Raw genomic sequence first — 11918 nt, forward strand, 5'->3', positions numbered from 1 at the left:
GTTTGCTTGCTTTGGGGGGGGGAGGGTTGCTTTCATTTGTACTTCACTGACACAGCAATGAAATTAGTACCTCCCATTGTATCAGCTGCTTTCTCAAGCTTCAGAAAGAAAAGAAAAGGGAGCGGCGACTGCCAATTAAGGACCAGAACAGAGATATCAATGCTCATTTTACTGGATTAGGAAAAAAACTAACACAGAGATTGTATTTCCTGGGCTTTTATTTCAAGAAGAAAAAAAGGAGGACTCTGTGGACTGAGTAAATTAGGATAAATGTCTACACTGTGCTGACCTGTGTGCATTGCTTTATTTTTCAGGGGGGACGACTAACTAATGAGTGGAAGAAGGTTAGTTTTTTTTCTTTTAGTTTGTAAAAGAGTCCTCAATACTAAGGGAAATTGCTTTGCTGTTAACTTAATAATGGGGGGAAATTAATGTGCTCTTAATTTGTTAAATGAAAGCATGGAAAAGCGGTTGTATTTTTTACAGATTTGGGAGGCAAACCCCAAGTGCATAGAATTTTTTTTTGTAAAATAAAAGTCACAACAGGAAATCAACAGGCAAATCAAGCCAAAATTCTCAGAAAGTCCTCTGAACTAGCTGTGCCAAGAATGAAATTATCTTGACATTTTTCTGCCCTTCATTATATACTTAAATAAATCAAAATTATTTTGATATGCTTAGTTGATTCGTGTATTAAAAGACACATAACCACTTTCCCCTATGAATTCTTAAAGGTTATTGGGCCAAATGAAAATATTCATTCAGCATTTAACTAAACATGGTAGTAAAAGCAATAATGTAAAATTATCTACTTAAATTAAAACAAAAGAAAAAATCATACTAGAACCAGCCAAGTAGTTTGATTTTATCTCATCTTTACTGTGAAGGAGTGAGCTTTCAGATGTTACAGTAATCCTCAGACCTACAGTAGTTTGAGCCTTGATTTTTCATAGGAAAGGCATCCATGGTATTCACTTGAGCGATGTGAATTTAATTCCTACAGAAGGTAAGTGCTGTTATGAGATATTATAAATAAAATAATTTTGAATGTATGTAATTTTTAATTCTTCTGAGGTCCATGTAGATATTGAAATAAGACCAAATATCAGCTTTTTTCAGCGTTGGAGATGTTACAGACTGTGAAGAACTACAATAAATTCATCAATTTTCTCCACAGAAAAGATGATAGATGGTTCCTCTATTATACTTTCAGTGCAGAGAAGAATGAATCATCTCTATTATTCAATTTGGCTCTTTCTATCTGTTCAGTACTGTTGAATTTTTATATGGAGTCTGTTGCCTGGGTAGGAGATCACAAAGAACTTAAAGATCTAGAAGCTAAGCATTTTTTCATATTTAACAAATTGATTGCTATGCAATAATAGCCAATAGCAATATGAATCATTGTATCTAAAAATAAGACTGTAGAAGATGCATTTAGCAAGTCCTCACCTCTTTTCGATCAGCGTCACCCTGCAGTGAAATTTGCACCCATTGAATTATTGGCCAGTTCTTCATCCTTAGTTACACCCAAGGTGAAAATCTTCAATTAATTAATGGAATTTCTTTCTTGTTTCTGGGTACTTTGTGCAGTTCTGCTAATGCAGATTAGGGCAACAATTCCGAAGCTTCACTTTAAAAGGAAGAGACTGGAAAGTGGCAAAAATATCACCTTTTCAGTCTTAAGGGCTGAAAGTAAAACAGAATTGCTGGATTAAGAGTAGTGGAAAGATGCTGGAGTCAGCAATTCCTAGAAACTGGCTTTTGCAATCGATTTCTTTGCTGGCTGGAATACAAAGTGGTCAGATACCTTTATTGTATGTCCATACGCATACATTTTGTTTACATGCCTGAGATATTTAAACATACAAGAACAAAAATCCCCAAGTGCTCAGAAATCAAAAGCAAAAAACAAGTTCTCAATACTAAAACTTAGCCATCATAATCAATATATGCAAATCTCAACTAACTTTATCATTTGAAGCTGAGAAAACTGACAAAGTAACTTGACATGACAGTAAGGTGTTCCCTTTCTTACGGCGCTGGGTGCACAGGGGATTGCTCCCACCAAACATGCACCCCGAGAGAAGCAGTGGCAACATATTTAAAGGCATAGCATATAGGTATTCATTACATTCCAAGGACATGGGCAGAAATAACATCTCTGGTGGTCATGGGATGCATTCTTGCTGTGAATTTCCCATCTTTTTTGGGGGTTCCCACTGATGTTATGTTGAGCTGAGGCATCTGTTTTACCATCTTATCATCAACAGCAGGACATCTATTCTACTTTCTTATCTTCACTTGACAACAAGCTCTGCAGCCTCCTCCACATTCTGTTCTTGAGCTTACATTTATGGAAGCCTCCATCCTTCAGTTTATAGTGGCTCAAGTTATGCAAAAGCTTATTCTCACAATATAGGAAAGCTGTTCTCATGATTTACATTTCTTACTAAAACAGAGAGCAATCAAGTTTGTATGGCAGGTTCTCTTCTGAATAAAACTGTAGTTTATGCTTTCATTTCTGTTTGCTTCAAAGTTCCTTAAATAAGTGGGGGCTCTCTCTATCTTCACCTCAGGATTTTTCTGCTTTTCTCCAAGAGCACAAGAGAACCAGGAGAGAGCAGTAAACTCTAACCTCATCTCTAGCTCATTCACCAGCCTTCAGCAAATCCATTAATCCTTGCCCCCACTTTGCTTGTATCAAATGTAACATTGGAATTGCTCAAAATGCTTACCTCAAAAGCTTTAATTAGACATCCTCTGTAGATGCTGAAATAAATTTTTTACTGTATAGAACGGATAACATACCATCCAGTGACCAAAACTTAAAATAAATGAGCTCAGATCTTTGCCCAGGCTTCAGTACAAAAGGTCTGCAGAGAAACTCTGTTTGGGCTTCACAGTCACATTTCTGTCAAAAGAAAATATTGTGTAGAACGGAAAGAAAATATTATAACCAAAAGTATCACTGTACTATGAAATCAAACAGCCAACGGGTAGGTACAAAAAATGCATTTGTTGCAGATATTGATCCATTCTATATGTATCAGTTTTACTTTACCATTATTGCTTTTTCCACAGAAGTTTCAAACCAGCAGAAGATGGAGCTGCTAGAAACTTTCTACTTTTGGAGGTAGAAAAGGTGATCAAATGTGCCACATCAATCCACATCACACATAGCAGATACAGCAAATGAACAAGCATCATTTATTCACCAGCAGCCAAGGGTAAACCAGAGATTCAGGGAACCCTAATCACTCTCTTACCAACCTATGCCCTTGCTGAGCCTATCATAAACTGGATAAACAGTTAAATATAGTCCATCATCCTTTATTCATAATTTTGAAAACTAATTATCTTACTTTGTTTTGTCTTCTAGGAAAGTATATCTCAGATTAAGATGTAGATAGCTGATGTGGGTTTGATAACTTTACCAGCCTGGAAGTTAAAGGTGATTTAATAAGGAGGAAAAAAGGTAGGGGAAAGGAGAGAAAAATAAGCCTTTTAAAAAATATTCATAACTTCAATCATATTAATTCTACTCCCTATACCATGATGGGAATGTAAAAATTACAGGAAGGTATTTCCAGTCAGGTACGTGAGAGAAATAGATATTTTGTTGTTGTTTTAAATAAAAAGCAATAAATCTAAAGGTCTTCAGGGATAATTATCACTCACCAAGTAAAATATAAATTAAAAAAAAAAAGATTTTCTGTAACGTTGCATATTCTGTGAAAACAAAAAGCCCTATATATATTGATTTCCCTTCTTTGCCCCTGTACATGTGGCACAGATTGCAAAACTACCTTTTCACTAACATGTTTAAGGTGCTCAGGACTATTCTCAGGCACTGAGGCTATCTTGGCATTAAATACTTTTCTTCTGTAGTCCCTTAGTGTTCTAAGAGGAGTGACTGCATCCACATTGCTTTTGGAAGCAGCCCCTGGCCATATAAATACTTGAATGGCACCTGAGAACAGTTTGAAAGTTTGTGGGTCATAACTATGGCAAAACTGTTTCAACAATTTATGAACAAGACAATCAAGCTCCAGTGTCCAGAACACATCAGTGTTTGATTTCTTCTTGTTTATGCAGCCTACCTTCTAAACAGCTGTTTTTACAAATATGCCTTTAATTCCCAAGATGTCTTGTTCAACAATTTAACAAATAAACTGAGGAATACCTTAAAAAAATAAACTTGATGGTGGTAAAATAGAAGTCATAAAAACAATATAAATAAAAATCACCACAGGAAAAAGAAATCTTTCATGTCGTCCTTTCATTTCTTTAATTTAGACTGATAGTCTATGATTTCATGGGAATAAGTTTATTTAACTGAAATCCTTCTTTGTAGGTCTCATCCTACAGACAGCATTATGCTATTTAATGTTCTTCACACAGCATCACAGAAAGGATAGCTTCCATGGTACAGGAGGTAAGAGCAGCCCATCATGCTTTACAGCACTGTTTCCAAATGAAAAGCTACAGTGCATCTATACTGCCATGGGCACAAATAGAAGATATATAAATATTGAATACAGTAATAATATGCAAGGACAAAGAGAATTTATATATATATGTATACATTGTTTGTAGCAAGTATGAATTCTAAAAAATCTGTAGGTAAAAGACTTAAGACATTACCTTTGTTATAGAAGTTTACTGATGCATGATTATTCTCGAATATGTGGATGTACTACAGTGACAAAGTAATATCCAGAACAGATGCTGTGTTAACATGTGCCTTTTTAGATTTTATAATTCAGGAAAATCTAGGAAATGGATAATAATATTTATTCCATCTTTTCCGTCCTTTTGTTTTGTTTTGTTTTGTATCTGTAGCTGGGTTGTCTACTTTGTCTGGGTTGTCTACACTGCCCAGCTTTAGAAAGCTGGGCAGTGGAGGAGATAATAAGAGCAAAAGATTGCTCAGGACTTCAACTAGACCTTTTAAAGACTGAACTGATTTCTGACTGAACAGAAAGAGAAAAGAAAGATTAATAGTTTAGGTGATCCCACTATGATCAGAATGATGAAACATTAAAAACACAAATAAATTATTTATTTGATATAAAAAATATTTTGTGCATTTCAGAAAGCTTCTATTTTAAATCATTTTTATGTACAGTAAACATAAAATCATCTTATCCTGAAAGACAAAAAGATTCATTTTAAAGCAAAGGAAAATCACAAAGATCTTAGAGGAAAAAAGAAAAGACATCTCAGTTAAAAAAAATTAAAAAATAAAAAAACCACCTGATCAGTCAAAAATTTCTGCAATGTAGCTTTTTCAACTGCCCAACATCCTTAAAGTATCAGATGTTATATACCAGTGCATTAGGACGGGTGCGAACGAAGTAGGCAAACAGCATGGTGAGCAAGAAGAAAATGCATAGACACTGGAAGAGGGCAGATACCTTGGGAGAAGTATACAGATGGTGCTAGGCTGTGTAGAGATGGAGTTAAGAAGGCCAAAGCCCAGGTGATACTGCACTTGTCAAGGAGCTCAAAGAAGTACAAGAAAGGACAATTGTCTCACTAAATGCAAATTCTACTAATTCTTATTCAAGGTATGGAACAGTTTTTTACTAAAATCACCCAAATTCATTCAGTGTATGAAATGGATCAATCAGCATTTCATGATTTTGGCAAAGTCTAAATCAGTCTTTTCGTCTCATTCAAACTTGTCACTGATTTAAGATAAGAAATTCCAGATTTTTTAATTATTTTTTTTTCCTAAAATTTATAAAATACAACATAGATTTTCCCTTTTTATTATCTAATACACATGCAGTACTACAGACTGGATTTTCTTAGCTTATAACAACCACTTATATGTTTAAACTTGTATTTTGAATTTGTATTCCCAATATGTGAACCTTACGATTGTATTATTTTATAACAATCCACAACATCATATAGCTCTTTGATACACAATATATAGAAACATCAGGCAATATACAAAGTATACATAGTAAATCTGAATGCTTCCACTTTCTATGGAATGGAATTCTCATATAATGCATTCCAGAATAAGCACTGCTTAAATATACAAGTAAAATAAAATTTAATTTAAACTGTGCAGATAGGAATATAGGAATTGCTAAGTCATGGCCTGAACCAATGATTGAGCACCTGATGAAGGGACACAACCAGCCCTGGAAGCACAGGTGAAAGCAGTTCATGTCTACGACCAGAAGGGTGGAAACAAGTTTGACCCTTCCCTAAGCCTCATTTAAGGGCTGTCTGGGATGAGGGAAGGTTCTATACCTGGCAAATACTCCTTTTGGAGCACTTTGGAGTCCTAATTCTTGGCCCAGGTAAGTAACTCTTTCTTTCTTTAATTAGGTAGTGACTTTTTTTTTTTTTTTTTTCCCCTCCACATGCGTAAGGAGCTAGATAATTTTAAATGTATTTGAATCTACTAAAACACTGCATCACAAAAAACCCACTACAGAACTTATCTTAAGTTACAGAACCAGACTTTTGGTTTAAAAATATATATATATTTCACAGTTAAGGCCATCAAGTTTAGAAATTCTAGTATATTAGATCTAAAGGAGTAATTTGTATGCATCCAGTTTTTGAACACTGCTTTTATTTGACTGAGGTAGAAAAACTAGATTTCCTTTTTGAAAGAAGGATAACTGTAATCATTTCATATGGAAATTTCTGATTCATACTCTTATTTTTCTTTATTCATGTGACTGAGGAAGCTACAATAGATTTGAGAAAAAGTCCAATCGAATACTGTTGAAATTGTACGCCCGCTGTATATTTCCTATTCTCTATAATATAAGGTTAAAGGTTTAATCAGAAGTGTTTCAGATAGTTCCTAGCAATGTTCAAGCAAGATGTCATTCTCATAATATTTTGTGAGACCTATATATTCCATGAGAATTTCAAGGTGTATCTACTTTCTTTTGCTGACAATTAAATATAGCCAGCAACACAAAGACTCTATTCTAATCATCATATCAACAGAATTGTTAACCAAATTGTGATTGCAGGATATCTTATCTCCAGCAGTGATGATGAATTCAGTTGTGGGCTGGTTCAGCCCAGTTCTGTGACTAGTGGAGTGGAGGGATTCAGAATCCATGTCTCCAGAAAGGGGGAACGGGACCACAAAAATAATTAAAACAGTGGCAACAATGTGAGGAGAAACAAATTTCCTAAATATGGTATCAGAATGCACAAAATACACTACAATATGATATAATTAGAATCAAAGCTAATAAATCAAATATAATGAGAGTGTCCAAAAGGTGGACTGGTACTCTTTAACATCTTTATCAATGACATTGATGACAGAATCAAGTGCACCCTTGGCAAGTTTGCTGATGACACCAAGCTGATGGTTGCGGAGTGGTGTGGTTGATGCAATGGATGGAAGGTTTGCCATTCAGAGGGACTTCAATAGGCTTGAAAGGTGGGCCTGGGTGAACCTGATGAAGTTCAACACAGCAAAGTGCAAGGTTTTGTAATTGGGTGGGAGGAATCCCAGGCATCTATACAGACTGGAAGGAGCAGTCCTTGAGAGCACCCCTGCAGAGAAGGACCTGGGGGTCTTGATGAATGAAAAGCTTAACCTGAGCCAGCAGTGTGCTCTTGCAGCTTGGAAAGCAAATAGTATACTGGGCTCCATCAGAAGAGGGGTGGCCAGCAGGGACAGGGAGGTGATTGTCCCCCCTTTACTCTGCTCTTGTGAATCCCTACCTAGAGTACTGTGTCCAGGTCTGAAGCCCCCAGTATGAGAAAGACAGAGAAGTTGGAGAGGCTCCAGAGGAGAGCCATGAAATTGATCAGGGGACTGGAGCACCTCCCCTACAAAGACAGACTGAGGGAGCTGGGCTTGTTGAGCCTGGAGAAAAGAAGGTGGCAGGGTGACCTCATTGCAGCCTTTCAGTACCTAAAGGGAGCCTACAAACAGGCAGGGGAATCAACTCTTTGAAAGGGTAGTTAACTGCAGGACAAGGGGAAATGGTTTTAAGTTGAGCGAGGGAAGATTTAGGTTGGATGTCAGGGGGAAAGTCTTCACTACAAGAGTGGTGAGGTGCTGGAACAGGCTGCTCAGAGAGGTGGTGGATGCCCTGTCCCTGGAGCTGTTCAAGGCCAGATTGGATGGGACCTGGGCAGGCTGTTCTAGGATTAAATGGGGACATTGGTGGCCCTGCATGTGGCAGGGGAGTTGGAGATTCATGATCCTTGAGGTCCCTTCCAGCCGTGGCCATTTTGTATGATAGAAGTCATGAGCATATCTGTGTTTCTGAAACAGTACAGTCAAGAGAATCACAAAAATTACTGTTACCTAGTTGTGCCTTTGAAATACCGTTATACAGAAGTGTCTCTGTTTTCATAGCAGGAGAGATTCTGAACTGAAGTTTAGAAAGATACTCGTGTAACTGTATTAATTTCAGGTTCCACACAGATGTTTTCCCGCTGTGTTGTCTATAATAGTATGCTGGGCCTAGGTCTCTATATATTATGCCCATGGCAGAGTAACATGAATTCCCTAAGGATTAGAGGTTCTATCAGTCAGATTTGTGTTTCCAAGTGCTCGTGTTGCTATCCAAAACAAAACAGGCTTCTCTGAAATTTTTTTTCCACCCTTCCTGCTTTGCAGCTATGATTTCAAGACAGCCTCAGAATCAGACGTAGCACAAGTCAATAGCATTTAAACATGTTTTCTATTTTGTAGGAGGTAGATATTACAAACATATTAGTCACTCTTAGGAGCATTTTCACAAGCCTGACTTTAACTTCTGTTTATATTTTGTGGGATCATTAAAGACGCTCATTGTTTTTGACTCATAACTCTAGTTTCTCATTTGCACTGTGAAACAAGGGATTCTCTTTGGCCATGAATCATAGAATGGCCTGGGTTGAAAAGAACCACAGTCCTTGTCCTAGCACTATTCACCCCTGTAAACAGTCATTCCCCCTCCTGCTTATATGCTCCCGTCAAGTATTGGAAGGCCACAATGAGGTCTCCCCAGAGCTTTCTCTTTTCCAAGCTAAACAAGTCTAGTTCTCTCAACCTTTCTTCACAGGAAAGGTACTTCAGCCCTCTGATCATCTTAGTGGTCCTCCTCTGGAGGACACGCTTCAAGAGTTCTACATCCTTCCTGTACTGAGGGCCCTAGGCCTGGATGCAGTACTCCAGATGGGTCCTCACAAGAGCTGAGTAGAGGTGGACAATCACCTCCCTCTCCCTGTTGACCACTCCTTTTTTAATGCAGCCCAGAATGCAGTTGGCGTTCCAGGCTGCAAGCGCACATTGCCAGCTCATGTCTGGCTTCTCATCGGCCAGAACTCCCAAGTCGTTCTTCACAGGTCTGCTCTCAAGGAGATCTTCCCCGTTTGTGTAAGTACCTGGGATTGCCCTGACCCAAATGCAGCATCTTGCATTTATGAAGGGCTTTTTTTTTTTTTTTTCCACTGTAAAAGTAAGGTCTTTTTCTGCAGTAGTAAGTTGATCATAATCACTGTTTATCTACTCAATTTAACATGGCCTGATCTTTCCCTCATCTTTCAGAATGTGATTAGTCTTTTGCTACATTTTTATATTTCACATGTCCTACTTAACAAAAACAAGCAAATGTTGTCTGTGTTATTGGATGGCTCCTTTTCCACATATAGAAAGGCTCAGAGGAAATGTCATACCATCACTCAGCTCCCCTGCCAAAACAAAACAAACAATAACAAAACTGTGAGATGTGTTCTGAGATATATGAAATGGTATAACAGAAAAATCAGCAGAATATACAAGGAATATATTTACTAGAGGAGGATGCGACTTCATGTACTGTATTTTCACCTTATTTAGTTCATCTATTTTTAATATCAAAAAGGGAGACTGAAGAATTGTGTAAGGTCTCTTTCATATGTACTTGTTCTGCAAAGCATAGAGATAACCATGAATCTGACAATGAAATAAGCATTTCAAAATATGCCTCGTTACTTCCATATAGTGAAGGAGGCATACCCACTTAATTAAAAGTATTGCAACTACATGGATGAATAATAACAATCTGTCCTGCAGCAGTCCTATGAGACAGTCTACTTTCTTTCACAGCAGAGTAGGACTATATTGGTTCACCTCTAAGTCAAAAGAGTGTTTCCCAGTAAAACTTCCTTCAGAATTCAGTGGGGGTCTCAAGAATGTTCTTGATTAAAATCTCAACCAATCATGCTAATGCCTCAGGTTGGAAATAAATACTTCCTTTTTTCCTCTCTAAAAGATGCTGCAAAAGACTTGCAAATGCTTGAGCTTAAAATCTACACTCGCTGCTTATGTTTGCAGCTTCAACCAAAGGATGCTACAGAGTCTAGGAATTTACAGTGTTTCAAGAAGTGATTGACAGCACAACATCTTAAAAAGAAAAGGAACTACCTTTGATTCAATAATAGTTGAGCTACAAATCATTGGTTGCTGGGTGAGTAATGTAGGACAGTACCTCATTAGGCCCTAGTTCTGATCTCACATATTTCCCTTGGCATCTGCTATTAGCCAAAGGAGCAGGCTAGATAATGATTTGTCTGACTTGCAACTGTTGATCTTATGTTCTTGTCTGCTTCCTGAAAGCTGAACCGTAAGCCAAGTCCCTAGAGAGTATGCACGATGTTTTAGAAAAGAAGCTATTCTAGAAAGCCTAGTCTGGAAGGAATAAAATCTGCATCTTTACTTGTTTCCAGAATATAATGACTTAGAAGGCCCTTCACAGCATATGTGCACTGTAGAACTTTTTTTTTTTTTAATTCTATACATATTAATACTGAACTTCAGAGAAAAATTTTATGTGACTAGAAATGCCACATATGTCCAGGCCATAGAAATGATTATGGGAGGGAAATGTGCAAATTCTTCAGTGTTTGAGTAGAAGTGAGTAGTAGAACTTTGCTTTCTCTTTTGCATAAAGATCCCAAAATGTTATAACTATAGAAGAGAAAAGCATTTTTTACTGTGTTTTACATACGTGATTTTGAAAGGAGGAGTCTAGGAATATAACGGACAGTATCTTAGAAAGGACTACGAAACTGTGTATTTGACAGGCCCTAGCTGAAGGCTTGAAGCTACTGAGAATGATATAACCAACTTTCTAGAACAACTAGAATACAATGAAGGATTCACTGGCGTGTGCAAACAGAATCACAGAAAACCATTGGCTTTGTTTTTAGTATCAGGATGTTTCATATACTGATATCTGAGGTGAAAAGAAGATGGACTGAAGCCATTGGGATGAAGCCCAACAAGACTGGGTGCTGGATCTTGCACTTTGGTCACAACAATTCCAAGCAATGCTACAAGGTTGAATCAGAATGACTGGAAGATTGTGTAGAAGAAATGGACATGGGGATGTTGGTCAATGCTTTTGTATCAGAAGTAATGTTGCCAGCAGAAAGCAAGAGAGTTGATCATCCCCCTGTACTCAGCTCTGGTGAAGCCACACCTTGAGAACTGTGTTCAGTTTTGGGCCCCTCACTAAAATAAAGCTCTGGAGTGTGCCAAGAGAAGAGCAACAAAACTGGTAAGGGATCTGGAGCACAAGCCCTATGAGGAGCAGCTGAGGGATCTGGGACTTTTTAGTCTGGAGGAGGCTCGGGGGAGGCCTGAAAGAAGATTGTGGCAAGGTGAAGGTCAGCCTCTTCTACTGTGTAGTTAGCAATAGGATGAGAGGGAATGGCCTCAAGTTACAGCAGGGGAGATTCAGATTGGATGATAGAAAAAAGTTTATTCTTTGAAAGAGTGGTGAGTCACTGAGTGGACTGTCTAGGGAGGTGGTTGAGTCACTGTCCCCCAACGTGCTCAAGAAATGTTTAGATGTGTTTTAGTGGGGGAATATTGGTGGTAAGTTGATGATTGTACTAGATGATCTTGGAGGACTTTTCCAGCCTTGGTAATTCCATGATGC

The 11918-nt window shown here is 37.7% G+C and overlaps 1 long non-coding RNA gene across 4 annotated transcripts in view; it reads left to right on the forward strand.

Moving 5' to 3' along the window:
- LOC122179511 overlaps window positions 1-4426 on the forward strand; it is a 105433-nt gene extending 101007 nt beyond the window's left edge. For 2 of the 4 annotated variants that reach the window (XR_006178710.1, XR_006178712.1), the window contains 2 exons: window positions 315-344; window positions 3085-4200. This is a non-coding gene — a long non-coding RNA (uncharacterized LOC122179511). Of the gene's footprint in view, window positions 1-314; window positions 345-953; window positions 1007-3084; window positions 4201-4357 lie in introns of those variants that run through there. The other 2 variants (XR_006178711.1, XR_006178709.1) reach the window with 2 other exon arrangements.
- Window positions 4427-11918: the final 7492 nt, after the last annotated feature.

Source organism: Lagopus leucura, unplaced genomic scaffold (genome assembly GCF_019238085.1).
Source record: "Lagopus leucura isolate 7727_CA_CO unplaced genomic scaffold, USGS_WTPT01 Super-Scaffold_100004, whole genome shotgun sequence".
NCBI lineage: Eukaryota > Metazoa > Chordata > Aves > Galliformes > Phasianidae > Lagopus > Lagopus leucura.